Source organism: Cetorhinus maximus, chromosome 26 (assembly GCF_964194155.1).
Source record: "Cetorhinus maximus chromosome 26, sCetMax3.hap1.1, whole genome shotgun sequence".
Classification (NCBI taxonomy): Eukaryota; Metazoa; Chordata; class Chondrichthyes; order Lamniformes; family Cetorhinidae; genus Cetorhinus; species Cetorhinus maximus.
Window position 1 is genome coordinate 34,703,417 of NC_135904.1, and position 16,704 is coordinate 34,720,120.

The 16,704-nt window shown below is 44.5% G+C and overlaps 1 protein-coding gene across 3 annotated transcripts in view; it reads right to left on the bottom strand.

Annotated features, from left to right (window-relative positions):
- The window catches only part of arnt2 (aryl-hydrocarbon receptor nuclear translocator 2), a 357,501-nt gene that overhangs the window by 98,943 nt on the left and 241,854 nt on the right, over positions 1-16,704 (bottom strand). The gene's annotated exons all lie outside the window — the stretch shown is intronic.

The following is a 16,704-nucleotide window of genomic DNA, read 5'->3' on the forward strand; positions in this document are numbered from 1 at the left end:
GGATGGCCAGCAGCTCTGTAGTTCCAGCAGCGCAAGATGGCAGCGGTGGCCACTCCTTGGACTACAGGCAGTCTTGATGAAGAGGAGCCAGGATATAAGGTAATTCCGGGGTACTGCCAGGGCAATGTTGGCAGGCACTGCCGAGTGCTGGGCAACTGGGTTTGAGCGGCTGGGGGAGAGTGAAAGGTAAAGGGGAAAGAATGACCTTGGGCAGGTGTCTCTGATAGGTACAGGGGCCCCTGCAAAGGAGGTCCCCCCCCCCATCCAATAACACCACCCTCCCCAACCTACACCAGCCCATCCAGTTGACAGTGCCAGGCTTCTCACAGGGGCATGGGATTCCCCCTCTATTGGGTAAAACAGTGGCAGGAAAGAATGAGGTCCTTAAATAGTGATTAATTGTCTAATTAAGGGCCTCAATAGGCCCCAGGGTGGGTGGGCTGCCCAGTGCCTCCACTGCCCCCTGTAAAATTTGGAACAGATTGAGGGTGGGCAAGTTGGCGATGGGCAGGCCATGCGCTGGATTTTATGAGCTCCTGCCTTCAAACTCGCTGGTGGAGGAGCATAAAATTCAGCCCACAGAAGTTGCCGTGTGTTGACAATCTTGTCTTGTGGATAGAAGGTGCATTGCAATCTGAGGTGGGGAGAGAGGGATGTAAGAAATGTACGAGAATGTACAAAAAGTAAAGGTTGATAGAAAAGATGATTTGGTCTCCTTCTGATAACTTAATAGGATCCAGCGACCAGCCCGCCTGGTACACTACTCAAAATAATCTACATCTTCTAAGCACAGAAATTGTTCTCAATATCAGTCTCAACTACCTTCACTGACATTATTTTGTTTGAAGTAAAATTCTGAGTGCTGATATTTTGTGTATGTAGCCGCATTCTCTTTAGATTTGCGAGTTCAAGCTTCTCGACATGTTCCTCATAGCCCCCCTGCCTTTATACTTGGGATCAACAGTTCGCTTCAATGCTCCACAAGTTTTTTGTGGCTCGGTGACGAGAACTGAACACAATGCCTCAGTGGGGAATACTTCCGTTGAACTACATGCAGCCAAATATCAAAAAGCATTTATAAAGCATGGGTTCATAGTGACGCTGCACATAATGCACAACAGAAATCATCCCTCCTAGTGTGTTCTTACCAGTGTTTAACTGCTCTGACTACATAACCCAATATTCTAGTTGCTGCGTTTTCCTTTGTCACAAGTCTGTACATTGTAAGTTAACAAGCCAACTATAGCTTTTAGGCTCAAAAATAGTTCACTTTTATAAATTGTTTAGTTACATTGCACAATTTTTGACAAGTGTGCATCACTTTGCACTCATCAGTGCTGATTATTATTTGGCATTCCCCTTTACAATTGCATGGAATATTGTCTTGACAGTGAAGAAAACACGCATGTTGTTGGTCTCCTGCACTCTTTCTATCCATCATGTGTTCTGCATGTCATGAATTTTATGCTGTACTGTTGCCTTCAGATGCCTGTAGGAATGCTGCTTTTCTCAAGCGTGGTGACGTTTCCAGCCTGTGAAAGCTTTATGCTTGCACTTGATTAGGTCCTGCATCTTTTAGTTGTTTTGCATCAAACCAGCCATGATGTTTTCTGGTAGGGAGTCCAAGGAGCTCTTTGCAGGCGCTTGTTATGGTGGGCTTTAGGGTTGACCAGGCACTATTGGCACACTGTGTAGCTCCTAGAGGTTGGAGGTTCATTGGTTGGCGCACTGAGAAGAGCTGCCTTGCTGGGATTTTTGAGGCCTTCGATGTTAATTTTCTTGCAGCATTGCTTCTATTGCCTCCACTGTTTGTGGGCCAGGCTGTTGGAGATGGTAGATCAGATAAGGCAGTCCAGCAGTCATCGGTATCTGCCATGATGCAAATGATATGGACATCTCTACCGTCCTTTGCTCAAACGGTGACGTAGTCAAGCAGGTGCCAGTGTTCGGACTGAGAGAGTCGCTTTGAGGTCTTGTGCTGATGGAACACTGTGTTGGTTATGACAAGGTCATGTTCTCAACATTTTGTCAACAGGAGGACTCCGTTAGAGTTATCTATGAGTCCACCGAGAGCCAGGAATGGAGGGGAGCTCATCAAGGACAGGAAGGCAATCAGTGCTCACTGGAGAGAACATTTGAAAGAACTCAACTGAACCTCTATCTTTGATTTGAACACACTCAACTCCATTCCTGAAACCCCATCCATCGCATTCTTCATACCATCCTGGTCCTGAGCAAAGCTGAAAAAGTCATTCAACAGCTGAAAAACAACAAAGCTTCTGAAGCAGATGGAATCCCTACTGAAACTCAGACATAGCGGAGATACAATCCTGGTTCGGCTGCACAACCTCACCTAGGAAGCAGAGTGCATGCCAGGGGATCTAAGGGACACTGTGATTGTGACTATATTCAAAAAGGGAGACAGGTCCAATTGTGGTAACTATAGAGGAGTCTCCCTGTTGTCTGCCACAAGGAAGATCATTGCAAAGATCCTCCTCATTCACCTCCTTGCAGTGGCTGAAAAGCTCTTTGTAGAGTTGCAGTGTGGTTTCCGTCCATCGTGAGGCACCAGACATGATCTTTCTTGCACAGCAAATTGAAGAATAATGCAGGGAGCAGCACCAACCACTGTACATGGCCTTTTTCAATCTCACAAAAGCCTTTGACTCTGTCAACGTGAAGATTTATAGAGTGTCCTCCTCAAATCTGGCTGCACTCATAAATTTGTCACCTTCCTCCACCTATTCCATGATGGCATCCAAGTTGTGATCCTCATCAACTGAACCATCACAAACCCTATATTTCAGTGAAGACTGGGATCAAACAAGGCTGTATCACCGCACAAACTCACTTCTCCAACTTCCTTGGTACAGTAATGCACCTCACCCCCAGCAAATTACCTACAGGTGTGGAGATAATCTATGGAACAGACAGGAAACTGTTCAACCTAAACCATCTGAAATCCAAAACCAAAATCACTCCAACTTCAGTCATTGAGCTTCATTATGCACATGATGCTTGTGTGTGCGTTCAGTCAGAAACTGATTTCCAGGTCATGGTTGACTCCTTCCCTGAAGCATACGAGTAAATGGGCCTTTCACCAAACACCCAGAAAATGAAGGTCATCTTCCAACCAGCTCCCACAGAACAACATCTGCCACCCATTCCTCCCCACCCTCTGCCACCCATCAATCAAGATCAATGACAAGATCCTGGAAAAAGTAGACCATTTTCCGTATCTTGGAAGCCGTCTCTCAACGATGGCAGACATGAATGAAATTTATCATCACCTCCAACTGGCCAATTGAAAAGATGGACGAAATGAAGAAGCTGGAAACAAATATACTGAGTAACAAAAAAATAAAAAGCAAATTGGATGAATAGTTAAACTAATTGGTAAAGTGAATTAAGAGACTTCAGACTGAGAAGCACACTTTCAAGAATGGCAATTGATGTATATTAGTTAGAAGCACCTCTATACTACATACAAACATACAAAGTAGGTGCAAGAGTAGATCTTTCAGGCCGTTGAGCCTACTCTGTCATTTGAAAAGATCATGGCTGATCTGATTGTGGTCTCAATTCCACTTTCCTTCCTACCCTCCTATACCCTTTGACTCCCTTGTCAATCAAGAATCTATCTAACTAAACCTTTAAAATATTTAATGACCCTGCCTCCACTGCTCTCTGGGAAAGAGTGTTCCACAGGCTAACGACCCTCATAGAAAAAATCTTTCCTCATCTCAGTCTTAAATGGGAGACCACTTATTTTTAAAATGTTCCCTAGTTCTAGTCTCTCCAAGGAGAAGCATCCTCGAAACATCCACCCTGTCAGTTCCCCTAAAGATCTTATATGTTTCAATAAGATCTCCTCTCATTCCTCTAAACTCCAATGGATAGAGGCCCAACCTATCCAATCTTTCCTCATAAGATCATCATCCCAGGAATCAGTCAAGTGAACCTTCTCTGAACCACTTCTAATGCTCTTATGTCATTGTCAAGTATTGAGACGAAAACTGTACAAGGCACTCCAGATGTGGTCGCACCAACGCCCTATACAATTGTAGCAAAACTTCCCTACTTTTATATTCCATTCCCCTTGCAAAAAAACGACAACATTCCATTTGCCTTCCCAATCACTCGCTGTACCTACATACTAACTTTTTGTGATTGATGCACCAGGATATCCAGATCCCTCTGTACTGCAGTTTTGCAATCTTTCCCCATTTAGATAATATACTACTTTTCGATTCTTCTTGCCAAAGTAGACGAGTTCACATTTTTCCCACATTATACTCCACCTGCCAATTTTTTGCCAACTGACTTAAGCCTATCTAAATCCCTTTTGGAAACTCTTTGTCCTCCTCACAATTCACCTTCCAACCTTTGTGTCAACATTTAATCTTGCCACTTCAGTGATATAAAGGTTTAAAAGAATTCCCACATCATCCATAAAACACTAAACATTTTTAATAGTAATGCAATAAATGTTAAGGTGTGTATGAATAGGAACCTGTATTTTGTACTGAATGATGTGACTCTTGCTAACCCTCAGTGGTAACACATCCTGACTAGATCTATTAAAATCGAAAATATTTCAGGTCTTCACAATAAAGAATTTAATTAAACAAAGGGGTTTACTAACATAAGAAAATCCAAGCACAGTATCCCTGTAGCATACTGATGCGTTTATCAAAATCTCACATTAAAGAAGGAGAATGGGACTGCAGTTTCTTAAATGGTAGTTTGTCCTAAATCCCAACAATATTTGTAAAATTTTACTTTCGTTGGGCATCAAATATAATATAGGTTTGCCATTCTACATTCTATATTTGCTACATTTTGGACAATTAAAACTCAAAGAAATGTTCTGCTGCAGGTTCATAGGGATTAGGATTAGATTGTTCCTGGCAACATGTTTGTGGGTAAATTGGGAGTTTCTCAATTTTTCATTCAGTGAGTTTTGCAAAAAAGTGAATGCTCCACTGCAAGATTAATGAACTATGACACTTATGTTGCTTCAAGGGGATTGTTAGCTGCTTGACAAAAATGCAAAAGGATCTGTATTGCAGGCAAACTGTGATGGTCTTTTTTTGTTCACTCTACTAAAAACCAGATTATGTGAAATTGGCTGATTTGAAACACATATCTGCCAATTCATTAGTGGGTTGCAAATAGGAAAATATAAAGGATTATTAACACTTTTCTTAAAATAAAAGGTGTGTGTATTCTTTATTTTAACACAATTTTCATTATTGCCATTACATTCTCTGATCTGTAAGAATGAAAAACTGCATCGAAAATCTTGGCCATGATGTTAACCGGGAGTAGGGGAGGGTGTAGAGAACACGTAATCAACCAAAGAAGCTGACAACTTAATAAAGTAAACCTGGATCATAATTAAGGTTGTCATTGGCCTTCCCCGCACGGCAGCCAAAAACCTGAGAATAGTCAACCTGCACTCAGAATTATCAGCTGCAGGCTGAGGGGGAGGGAGCTGTGGATTGGAGTGGGTGGCGGGGGGGGGTTGCAGTTCATTATATAATTCTCCAAGCTTCCTTCTATATGATGATGGAGTTCTGCTTCTAGCTCTATCTTTGCTTCCTACACTCAGCTTTATTTGAGAATAAAATTAGTGCCTCAAGCAGCCGTCAAAAAAGGTTTTAATGTTTGCATCTATATGGATATTAGGACTGCTACTTATCTCAGTCCACTCGAGTCAAACAAAAACTGCAATAACAAATAAAAAACATCAAAGTAAATCAAAAGCTAAAAAAAAATTATGATTAAAACAGATCGTAAGTGGGAGCTTTACCCTCATTGCTCCACTCTAAAATATTAGCTTAGGAGCTTTTTCTCTGCTTTTTCCAACAAAACAGATCAGCTAGGGCTCCCGTCCCTCGGTTCACAACCAAACGAAGACTGAGGTCCATAAGCAAGTTCAGCCCCTTCTGACAAACGGTTATGCCAAAAACTCTGTCTTCTACATTAGACAAATTAAGAATAATACCCGATAAAGGTGCGAGCAATAATCCACATAGTTGACTTATAGGCACTGTCAGCAGAAACCTAATGAGGGGTGTCCCAAAAGTTACAGAGAAATGAGTGAAATGATCTTTAGCTGAACCTCTAGGATATGTCTTCACCTAGGGAATCTACCCAACTTCTGCTGAGCTACTTCAGCCTCTTTTACCTTTGCACGTAAGTAACTGTGAGCAGACAAATACTAACATTACATCAGCCTTCCAAGTAAAAGAAAAACTTTAGATAGTTTCTTCAAAAAGGTTCAAACATTAGTTTGCTCATTAAGTTCTCGATTAAGAGCTAGGAAATGCCTGTCTGGATGTGCGCATGAAATGAGGCACCAAAGTTCGTTCTAATGATCACAAACAGTCTTGATAGCAACAACATACACTCAAATGAAACGAAGCCTCAACTGCAACTCAATGATGAAGGTACCCCGGAACAACATGTGCCCCACAAAGTGGTAGCACTAGCAGTTTCAAACGTACAGTCTGAGAAACATGCCATTTAACATAGCGAAGACTATTTGTGTAAATGCAGCTGGCAACACAGGAGTGGGGCAGAGCAGGGAAGGGAGGAAAGAAGTCCAACAGTGGAATCACAAACTGGAGACAACACAGCTTGGCGGGGGAGCAGAACCAAGAAATAAAGGGAACTACAGCAAGTGGAAAGATAATTAAATAATAAATCAAATAGATAAATATGACTAAAAAGAAATTGGAAGTGATAGAGAAAATGGAAAGAAAAAATAAACTGCAGAACTAGAAGAGCAAGATGGCAAAACGATTTGGAAGAGAGAAGAAAATTGGTGCACATGGTTACCTAGCGGTCAGAAATTGCAACTACAGTGATAGAACAGCTGTTTAGAAAGCAAAATGCTATTATATTTACAGGTGCAGTTTCAAGGATGAAAACACAGACATAAAATCATGACATGAAAGTATAGTTAAAATCTGGCACTGCCTGAGAATGTGGTGGAGGCTGGTTCAATTGTGGTTTTCTAAAGGGAATTTTAAAAAATGTTTGTTCACAGGATGTGGGCAACGCTGGCTAGACCAGCATTTATTGCCCATCCCTAACTGTCCTTGAGAAGGTGGTGGTGAGCTGCCTTCTTGAACCACTGCAGTCCATGTGGTGTAGGTACACCCACAGCACTGTTAGGGAGGGAATTCCAGGATTTTGACCCAGCAACAGTGAAGGAACGGCCGATATATTTCCACGTCAGGATGCTGAGCAGCTTGGAGGGGAACTTCCAGGTGGTGGTGTTCCCATGTGTCTGCTGCCCTTGTCCTTTGTGGTCGTGGGTTTGGACGGTGCTGTCTAAGGAGGCTTGGAGCAAATGAATAGAAACAATTTTGCAGGAGAGCAGGGCTAACTGAGTTGCTCTTGTAGAGAGCTGGTACAGACCAGATGGGTTGAATGACCTCCCTCTATGCTGTCATTTTTCTATGATTCTCTGATTGAAAGAAAAAAAAAATCTGGACAATAATCTGAAAACAAAAATCAGCAAGCTATGACCAGAAACTTAACTGGACCAGCTACATTTTTATTTTATTCTTTCTTGGAATGTGTCACTGGAAAAGCCAGCATTTGTTGCCAATCCCTAATTTCCCCTGAGAAGATTGTAGTGAGTTGCCTTTTTGAACTCTGCAGTACATCTGGAGTAGGTACATCCACAGTCCTATTAGGGAGGGAACTCCAGCTTTTTGACCCCGTGGCAGTGAAGGACAGTAACGTTACACACGTGGATATAGGAGACCTTCATGATGGGCCACATGACTTCTACAAATGCTACTGGATTATCCTTATAAAGACTGGGTCCCTTGTCTTCGGGAATCCTTATTTGTGGCTGTTGTGAGAAATTTCAAGAACTGGGATGCCACCTGAAAGCAGGCGAAAAAGGGAAGTTGAGGAACGGGAAAGAGGAAACCATTCTCTCCTTCTCTTTCCTTAAAGTTCCAGTCTTTATTGTGCTGGGCAAATGCCAATGAGCAGATCCATCCTGATACTTAAAACTAGGGGCTGAATTTTCCCAGAACTGCACTAAGTGCTGTAGTGGACGGGTAAAATGGAGTCCTACCCGCTGAGGAAAATGGCGGGTTTTCACTCTGTATCTTACAAAGCCCATCTCATTATAAATTCACTCCCGCGAAACACACCATTTCCATGGCGGGTGGGCTCTCATTTGCCCGCTTGCCATCATCCCGCTGTTGCATCATGCCAGCCACCATCTTTAAAAGGCAGCCACCAGCAAAGCGCTCATCATCACCAGCTCACCACCGCTGCCTAGGAGACATGGCCTGCAAAGGCAAAAAAGACTGCAGCCCCCCGCTTCAATGACAGGTCCCTCGAGTGACTGCCTAATGCTGTGGAGGCCCGCTGGGATGTGCTCTACCCCAACTCTGGCTGCAGGATGGGTAGCAATGTCAACAACCTGGCTTGGGAGGTGGTGGCAGCGGTGGTCAGTGCCAACGCCCTTCAGAAGAGGACAGCCACCCAGTGCCGCAAAAGGATGAATGATCTCCTCCGGTCCGCCAGTGTAAGCCACTCTTTTCATCACTCCCAACTCACACACTCAAACCCATCACACACCTACAGGGCCCTCACTCACTGCCAGTGCAAGAGACATCACTATTCACTCTCTCACACACCCTCATTGCACTCATCCTGTCCATGGGACCACTCATCACCCACACAGGCCAGGCATACTTATCATCTGGCCAGGCAGGCGTCCTGTTACATTCTCCTCATCTCTATCCATGCAGGACAAACTGGCTCACAACAGGAGGGAAAGGTTGCAGACAGGTGGAGGGATGCCGGAAATCAACATTCTCACAGAATTTGAAAACAGAGCCATCCAGCTCGCCAGCGATGACTGGGACCAGTCCTGTATTGACGGTGAGGTCGGTGCTGCTCTACCAAGTGAGGATTCAGCAGTGCAACATCCATCAGATAACCATGCTGTGAGTGATGTGTCCTGTTTCACAGGCCACTGCCATGCACTAATTATCTCCCCTTACTTTCACAGGCACATCTGGGAAGCAGCAGACAGAGTCCACGACCCAGAGCCTCCAAGCAAGCTCCAAAGAAACCTCCGAAGAGGAATCTGAAGGCACCCTCCCTGAAGTCCCGTCACAGCGCTCACCCACACCCTCCGCCAGCGCAGAGGCACACACCTCGGTGGGACCTAGCTTTAGAGTAGCCTTGGGACCACAATCTGGTGAGCACATCACACTGTCTCATCCACAGCAGGTGGAGGCAGGGACTTCTCAGGGCCCCGGCACTCGGAGGACTGCTGGAGGCCAGAACATTGCTGAGTCTGAGTCAGATGAGGAGCCTCTGGACTCGATCATGTTACAGTTGCTGGAGCTGCAAAGGCAAGCTCGGGAACATCAGGAAGGGATGGCCACTGCACTCCTCAGATTGCAAGGCACGATGGAGGAGTCCATCCACCTTCAAGCTGAGGTGATAGTGCTGGCATTGAAACACACCGAGGTCAACACTGGCAGGATGGCCGCCGCCATGGAGACCTTGGACCAGGACGTCATTCCTGCACTGCTGCGAGGGCTTAACTCCATCGCTGATGCCATACTTGGCCTCCAACAGCGTGTATGTGATAGGGGTGCTGGGCAGCTCAATCTCATTCCAGCTACCCCTTCCACTCATACAGTCAGCCAGGGGCCCTCGGGCACCCATAAAGAGGAAGATCAGCAGGTGCACACTCCATCCATCTAGGTGACTCTGGGAGTGACTGGTCCATCTGATTCCCCTCTTCCTGTGACCTCCGCAGATCCAGCTTCACAGGCCGAGGAGGGTGCCACTGGCACACAGCAGAATGCCGAAAGCAGGCCGGGGCCCTCCAAGTCTCGGCCCTCCAGAGGACACCCGCCAAAGTCGTCACAGTTAGCAGGCTGCCTCCACCTCCGCTGTGGATGTCCGGGGAGCACCAAGACATAGGGGCCGGGTTAGGATAATTAAGGAGAATTAGTTGCACAGCCTGGGCATGGGTTTTAATCACTTGTACATAATGTTCACTACAGTCAATAAACTGCCAAGAATGTCTCCCTGCCTATGGCTCCTTGTTCTAATGAGCAGTGTTCTTGTCACTCAGATGTGAAACCTTTCTGCACGAGATAAAAGGCAGGTGTCTCAGTCCAGGGCCTTTCCCTGTGCGCCTTCAGACCACAGACCACACTGATGGTCCAGCCTCACACTCCCTGGAAACATTACTGATGCCTGCACCTCAGCAGTGCTGGTCATTGCTGCCAGAATGTAGTGGGCAGGTGCCACAGAGTTCTCTCATACTCTCTGTGTACTCTCAGCACCTTTAAGGTGGGGCTGCCCCCCATCACACTAGCATCTACGGCCAGTGATGCTGTGCACCAGCTCCTGAAGTGCTGAGCTGCTGAAGGCGGACACAGCATCATATGCGTCTAAAGTTTCATGGCTGTGTCTCCGAGATGGCCCTGATTATGAAGCGTAAGCGAGCTGCCCTCGGCCAGACAGGAGTCAGACATTCTCAGAGGCCGTGTGAAGATCTATGGAGTGTTCTAACTGCATGTTGTCATCAACCTCCTGCGATCTAGCGATTATTAGGGCCTCCACTGCATTTCCATGATAGCAGCATTCTCTCAGAGGGGATTGGCGCTGAGATAAGCCAAGCCTGAGTCAAACGTACACAACTGTGATGTGAGGATCTATGGGGACACCTCACTGCATGTCATCATCATCCTCCACAAGTCTGGCAGCTATGAGGGCCTCCCAAGTGCCAGTGTGAGAGCCTCATCTTCGTCGTCGTCACCACCGAGGACCCCCTCACCCTCATCCTCCTCAGCGTCCTCATCGGAGGAGACGTGCAGCTCCTCCATCTCCTGCTCAGCATTTGCGGGTGGCAGATTGTGAAATCCCACAGAGGTCACCTGTGGAGCCCTGAAAGGAGCCACTGGCACAGAAATTGAGCACCGCGGTCACTTTCACAGCCACTGGCAGGGGATGCCCTCCGCGACCCCTTGGCGCCAAGTCCTGCAGTAAGCGGCAGATGTGAGTCACCAGGTCCCTAGATATGCGCAGTCGTCGGCGACAGTGGTTCTCAATCATCTGCAGGAATGGCAGGCAGTGTCTATAGACCCTGGGTATCACTAGGTGCTGACCAGCCACGGCTCACTGTCGCTCCTGGGCAGCGTGTGCAGGAGCCCCTGCTGCCCCTTCTTCCTGAGGTTGCTGCTCCTGCCTTTGCGCGGCCACTGCCTCAGTCACTCCCTCCTCCGTCTTCTACAGTCTCTGTAGGCCATGAGGCATAAAGCTAGGTCACCAGGATCGATGACCCTGACGTGGTCCTCCTGCAGCATTAAAGAGAGGGAGACTGGTTATCATGGCTGTACTTGGCACCTTTCCTGGCCCTGTGTGACTGCCCCTTAATGCTTCCCGGAGAGTGCTGGTCATCCCTCGGATGGCCAGAGATGATTGCACTACATGGCTGCCCTGTCAACCTGTGAAATGGGGGACACTGGTCCAAGCCGGGATGCTGAGATTGCAATGGGGTTGTGAGCGCCTCCAGCAGTGACTGCTACATGGCCAGCGTTGGCAAGGGTATTGTACAACATGTGCAGTCCAACTGCTCTGCGGTCCAATAAAGTGGTGGTGGTCTTGAAGTCTGTGCCGGGGGGGTACGTTATGGAGCACTTGATGGCCCTTAGGTGCTTCCGCGATACTGGCATGGGCGGGCAGGCTAGGAACCTGACCCCAATCATATCACTGTGGCTGCATTTGATCAGTCTTAGCTGCAGAGGCATGGTCAGTTTATACAGGTGTCCCTAATGCGTGGCCACTTCCCTCGCTTACCCTGCCCCCTACCTCGATTGCCTGTGCACGGGACAGTAAGTGCCTGTAAGCGGGCTCAGAAAATTCCACCCCAGGATTTTCCACCTCCAAGATTTAGAACAACTTAAATTGTTAATCATTTTAAAACTGCTTCTTGTGTTGGTTTTCTCAACCAGTTTTAAAATTATAAGCTCAAATGAAACTATTTTCTACAGTTCAACAAAGCGACATAGTTAATGATACTAATGCAAGCCTTGAAATGCACTTGATATCAGATCAAGAAATGAACTTGTGGAAATGACAGGTGTTTATATAGCAAACAAGATCCTTTCTCCTCGGGAGGGGATGAAGAATATTCAGAGTGTAATGCACACTAAGTTCCACTGTAACAGTATCAGGGTCTAGCAACCAGAATCAAGAAGATAGTTGAGACCACCAGCTCCAAAAGACACCAGATTCTTGTACCTATTGACTGAAACATTTAGACAGCATAAGCACAAAACACTCTTCAGGCAGTAAGGCCTTGTCCACAGCATCTTAAACCTTTACAATCAGACATGCCATATCCCACTGGGTCTCAACTAATAATGAATCAGTGCTCCCCCAGGGCCCAAAAACTAGACTATTGTCTTACCTTGAATGAGCTGATAATGATACCAGAGATATGAACCTGCAGTTATGTTGAGACACTGATGAAGCTGGGATTGTTCTCCTCAAGAGCAGGGAAGGTTAAGTGGTAATTTAATAGAGATGTTCAAAGTTATGAGGGGTTTTGATAGAGTGAATATGGTAAAATTGTTTCCACTGGCAGGATGGTTGGTCACCAGAGGATGCAGATTTAAAATAACTAGCAAAAAATCAAGGGGGATAAGTAGACTTTTTAAACATAACAATTCATTATGATCTGGAATGTGCAGCTCTCTGAAATGGTCGTAGGGAAAGCTTCTATAGTAACTCTCAGAAGATAACTGGATAAATAATTGAAAAGGAAAACTCTTGTAGGGTTATGAGGAAAAAGAGTAAGAGATTAGGACTAATTGGATAGCTCTTTCAATGAGCTGGCAGAGGCATATGGACCAAATGGTATTCTATGAGATGTAGTATCTTGGAGCACCTCAGCCACAATGACTGCGAACTCCTCCCCCAGCAAGGGGTAGTCAAGATTACACAAGCTAAGAATTTACAAGATGGACTCTGTCATCTAGCAGGAGCTGCTGAATGATGCTGTATGCTAACTTGCTTTAAATCTCAAGTTCATTTCTTATTCAACATTAGATTTTCTAGACATTAATCAAAGAAGAATTCAACATTATCCTGGAACCACAAAGATATCCTGGTTTCTTTGATCTAATGTAGCCTTATCTCTCCTCCTGATTTCCCAAAGTCTTTCTACCATCAATAAGGCACAGGCCAGGAGCGAGATGGAATACTCTCAACTTGTCTGGATGAGTGTAGCTGCAACAACATTCCAGGTTCCCAATGTTATTAAACACGCTGTTAACAAACACATTACCATTGTCAGTAGGAACGTAGGAACAAGAGTAGGCCAATTAGTCGCTCAGATCTGTTCCACCATTGAATGAGATCATGGCTATATACCAAAAAGCCACTGGTAAAGGATAGAACTGGAACCAATCTATACATACTTGTATAAGCATTTATTTAGAGAGATATACATTACAAGCATATACTACCTAACCTAACAACCATAGTTTCAGTCTGTGCCTATTTACAGGGGCACAAGTCAATCCTCAATTAATGCCCAACATCCTCATACAATTAAACGCAAATAATATAAGCTTACCACTAACCACATATACTCACCTTTGCCCCATATCCTTCATTATCTTTGGTTAACAAAAATGTATCAATCTTAGATTTAAAATTAACAATTGGTCTCATAATCAATTACCATTTGCAGCTTGAGTTCCAAGCTTCTACCACCCTTTTTGGGTAGAAGCGTTTCTTAATTTCACTCCTGAAAGGTCTGTGTCCAGTTTTTAAGACTATACCCCTAGGGCCTAGCCTCCCCACCCAACAGTAATAGTTTCACTCTATCTGCCTATCTCTTCCCTTTAATGTCTTGAACAGCTTGACCAAATTACCCCTGAATGTTCTAAATTTCAGGAGATGCACCCCTTGTAATTTAACGCTTGGAGTCAAGGTGTCACTCTGGTAGAAAGCACTTTTGATCCAACTGGATTATTCGCTACTTCCCACCTCCAAAATTTTTAAACTTACGAGCCAAGATCCAAGCCACTGTTCAATGTAATTTGGAAGTACTAAGAACATGGGTGTTATGGCATGTAGTATTATTGGTGATACTCAGCTTATGAACACTAGGGGCAGCACTGCAATTGCACCTCAAATCCAGCATTTAGGAAAGGGCTCAGGGTCTAGTAGCACTTAGAGGAGTCCTGGAGTTTGGAAGCACTGTAGAGAGGATCTGACAGCATTAGAGCAGATCCCATGAATCTGAGAGCATTCAGGAAGCAGATCCCAGGTCAGGGGTCACTGGGATGTCCCAGCAGTTTGAGGTCACTTGGAGTGATCTGGGTGAGAGATTGTGAAGTCCAGGAAAACAGAGTGGCCCAGTGTATGACATCATCAGGGCACAGCCAGGATCTGGCAGCATTGAAGTAAAAACAGAAAATGCTGGAAACATTCATCATGTTAGGTAGAGAGAAACAGAGTTAACGTTTCAGATGCTGCCTGAACTGCCTAGTGTTTCAAGCATTTTTTGTTTTTATTTTAGATTTCCAGCAACTGCAGTATTTTGCTTTTGTTCTGGTAGTAGAGGTAGAAAAAGGGCAGGGTTCAGCATCTTTGCAGGGAGAGGATTCGAGAGCATTGGGATTTGAACTATTCTCCACTGTTTTTGGACCAATAGGAGCTTTGCCACTACATTCCTACTTGTTGACTTCTTTCCCTGGTCCTTGGTCCCTTTGGATAATCAGGCAATTCATCATTTGCTCTGTGTTTCATCAACAAATTCTTGCCTTATTTGATCAAAATCATGAGGGGTCTGGACAGAGTAAATAGGGAGAAATTGTTCCCACTCATGAAAAGATTGAGAACGAGCGGGCACAAATTTAAGGTAATTTTCAAAAGAAGCAAAAGTGACATGAGGAAAAACTTTTTCACGTAGTGAGTGGTTAGGGTCTGGAATGCACTGCCTGAGAGGGCGGAGGAGTTGGGTTTAATTGAGGCATTCAAAAGGGAACTAGACTATTATTTGAAGAGGAAGTACATGTGTAGGGTTATGGGGAGAAGGAAGGAGAAAGGCACCAAGCGAATTGTTCATTCGGTGAGCTGGTGCAGATATGATGGGCTGAATGGCTGCCTCCTGCGCTGTAACAATTCTGCGATGTGATTAAAGCTGAAAGTGTACGATTTGTGAATTTGCTGACACATATTGTCTTTGTAAAAAAATCCTGACTGAATCCTCAAAATTTCATCAGTTAGATTAGTTTTCAAATATGATAGAACAGGAATGCTTCCCTGTCTTTAATTCTCAGGGGAATGGTTTCCCTACTGAGGTCATCTTGATGAGGGGAGGAGTTTGCCATAATTAAAATGGGCAACAGCCAATCAGTAAGAACATCAAGCATAGAAAATTCATCTTGCAAAATTTGGCATTTGAATAAACAAACTGAAATTCTCTTCAAATTTTCCAGTGAAGTGGGAATAAGAAATCCATTCTCAAATTTACCATTTTTGTTTTGCTTTCTAAATGTCAAAAGAAACCCCGAACGTTTATTGATCACAGGTTCCAACCAACAGCCAGAGATAAAAACTGAACAGAAGGCGACAAAGAAGAGCAGCTGTTAATATTTTATGTGAAACTTATTGCAACAATAGTTTGAGAATCCAAACTCCGGTTTGTTTTGAGGTCTTTCAGAAAAAGCTATGAAGCTCTCAAATCCACACAAGATAATGGGATACACATTCAGGCTTTAACTCAGAAAAACTTACTGATGCATGCTGAGAAATTCCGCAAACTATTCACATTCACAATCTATAGACGTAACTCCTTTAAAGTGCTCGAATTAAAAACAGTTGAAGCTTAGTATTTTCAGATGTGTAGTTTTGATATTAAAACTACTGTGAAGGCATTAAAAGTTACAAACAAAGATTCATGTATGCCTGTGTTTATGTGGCACACAAATCTCCTCCTACCTTACCTTATCTCACCCTATCCTTCTATTTCTTTTCTCCTTATATACTTTTCTAGCTTCGCCTTAAATGTGCCAAATGAATGAGAGAACGCATGTTGTGATCAAAGGTCATTGACTCTGTTTCTCTTTCCACAGTTGCTGCCAGACTTGCTGTGTATTTCCAGCAGTTTCTGTTTTTATTATAAGTGAATGAAGTGATTGGTGCAAGTGTCATTTTCTTTTCTTAAATTTTTTTTTACTGGCTAAGTTCTGCTGATTTATTTTCGATTAGTCGTTTTCCTAAGCCCTAATCGATTCTTATTGGCATTTTTCTAGTTGTTTTCCTTAAGTTTGTATGTTTGCTACTTCTTTAGATCTGATTTATTGTGGCTTGACTTTGAGCCAAATAACAAATATGATACCAATTTGACAAACTGGAATTGAATGCAAGATGCAAGGCTTTCAAGACATTACTAGGTTGTGTGAAATGCCACGGGAAATCAAGACCTGAAGTGTAGTGAAACAGTGTTAGAGGATGTGAGATATTTAGACAAGGGAGTCAAGGGTTATGGGGAGTAGACAGGAAGGTGGAGATGAGACCACAACCAGATCAGCCCTGATCTATTTGAATGGCGGAGCAGGCTCGAAAGGCCAAATGATCTTCTCCAGGTCCTATGAGGGTGTGCAGATGTCATTCCATCCA